The following is a 2,498-nucleotide window of genomic DNA, read 5'->3' as shown; positions in this document are numbered from 1 at the left end:
AGAGGCAGAGAGACGATTCAAGGCTTTTATTGTCATGTGTACATAGCTACAGTTTAGATATATCAATGACAATCTTAGGTCACAGGCGCTTCCAACAGTGCGACACAATAAAACAGATAAAATAGTGCAAGTATATACAAGTAAAGTAGGATATAAATAATGCAAGGAGAGTCTATATACAAGTAATTGGAATATGATATATTAGATAAATAAATTGTAAGTTGCAAACAGATGAATGTTATGGACGTTCTTTCAAACGTTCAGGTGTTTAACAGTCTTATGGGAGGAGCCAAAGTCAGAGGTCACTTTGAGTTCAGATCCAGTATTGAGGCTTTTCAAAGGAGCTTAAATACTCCTTGAAATATTCATTCTGTTTCCTCCCCAATGTCTCAGAGGATGAAGGCCGTGCGTGGAATGGCAGCGCTGATGCCCTCTTACGGATGGATAAAGAGGACATGTGCATAGGGTCTCGAGGAGGACACTCGGGCATCCCAGTGCACTTCAGCTCCAGCAGGGCGCACGCTCACAGCGAGTCTTTGGCTGGCATGGACAGCAGCTCGGGGTTCAGAGCGCTGCCCAGACTCGGCCTGCCTCTTCCCTGCCAGACTTTTCCTGCCTGTCGCAATGGAGGTAATTTAAAAGTCACCTATTATGTAAAATCCACTTCTTCATGTCTCTTCTACATCAACATGTGTCCCCTCTGTGGAAAGAGACTCTGAAAGTTTCAGGAACAAAGATTCTCTCTCTTTTTGTCCTGATCCATTTCTATAAAAACCTGTCTGAAAATGAGCTGATCAGATTTTGGCCACTTTGTGATGTCATAACGATGTTTTGTCTTGTGTAACCATTAGCCAATCAGCAACCAAGGTAGCCCCCCCCCTTATCACCTGAATCTCCTCCTAGAGCACCATTGTGTTCTTTTTAACCAAATCTCTCTCAGAGGGGCGTGGGGAGGGGCTCCTTATTTTCATCTAAAGTAGCAGACAGAGAATCAGCACTTTGGAAACAGGGCTGAAACAGAGGGGGTTATGGGTAATGCTGCAATGATCTGTTTGGTATTTGGAGCCAAACACTTCAGAGACATGTTTTGAGACCTATAAAACATTGATTAAATTGAAAAACAGAATAATAGGGGACCTTTAAACATGACATTTCAATGTAAAGGCACATCACATTGGTGTCACAACCTTCACGGACACATCACATTGTATAAAGTTGTGTTTTAAGATTACTTTCCAAGGGTAATTTGAGTTCTTCTCTCTTGTATTATTTTACAACTACACACATAGGTGCTTAATACACACATGCACACACAGGACCTATATACATGCATTAATTGTATTTATTTATTTAACAGGGACAGTGCACGTTAATAAGTTGAGGGGGCGGGACTTGAGTTTCTGCAAGTTTCAATAAAGTGCACAACATCTGCCATTTGTTTATTTGGAGTTTTGGATCTGAAATGTCGTATTTAACCTTTAGTTCAAATGCAATACATGTAGTAAGAGGCCACAAATAAAACTGACCATAACATGTAACGTCACCTTTACCATTTTGGTGTAAGTCTGCTGTATTTTGATCCGTCAGTGATGAGAGAATCTGTCTCGGAAAGTGTTAAGCTGCTGAGATTTCACCCTCGGCTTGTTGACAATTTCTACGGCAGACAACCCTCCAGCTTTTTCCCCCTACATCCCACTCACAACACACATATATATATATATGTAGAGTATGTAGCTGTCATCATGTAATCCAAGGTGTAAGAAGATAAAAGGCTCCTGTCACAGTTCAGGGACTGCTGGCGAAGGAAATGGTGACACAGCGGAAACTCTCCTCTGGAGGCTGCACTGTCACTGAGGCCTCCCATGTAAATAAAACCTGATGAAGTAGCTTCTAGGGTCTTTTCGGGGGGAAAAACGTAAAAGAAATGCACTTCGAGGTGCTTTGTTAGGTAGAGAAAATACTATAAAGTACCTTCTAGGATGACTTTCTCTTTAAGAAAACAAGATTAAATGTCCTAAAGGGAGCTCTTCAGGTAGAGAAGCTGCCCAATGCACGCAAACTTGAGTCTCAAATTCACTGTTAAAGATCCCTATCATACTTATTTTCAGATTCATATTTGTATGTAGTGTCTCTACTGTGACATGTCTCCACGCTTTAATATTCAAAAAGCTCTTTATTTTTCTCATACTGCCTCTTTTCACCCTCTGTCTGAAACCAGAGCCCAGTCTGCTCTGATTGGTTAGCTGACCGGCTCTGTTGTGATTGGTCGACCACATAGAGATGTCCCGCCCCTTTAAAGGGCCCATGTCATGCTTTTCTGGTTATCACCCGTCCCCTTGTGTGTTACGAAGGTTTTTCTGCATGTGAACGGTCTGCAGAGTCCAAACCCCTCAAAGTACACCCTGAAGGGAGTAAAACTCTAACACAGAGAAGACCTGTCTATGCTGCCCCAGAACGCCTCGTTGGACATTTCTCTTTTTCCATTGTTTACTTCTTGA

This window comes from Notothenia coriiceps, unplaced genomic scaffold, assembly GCF_000735185.1.
Source record: "Notothenia coriiceps isolate Sejong01 unplaced genomic scaffold, NC01 NC01_scaffold00034377, whole genome shotgun sequence".
NCBI classification, from domain to species: Eukaryota; Metazoa; Chordata; class Actinopteri; order Perciformes; family Nototheniidae; genus Notothenia; species Notothenia coriiceps.
Note: the sequence above shows the minus strand (reverse complement) of the source record.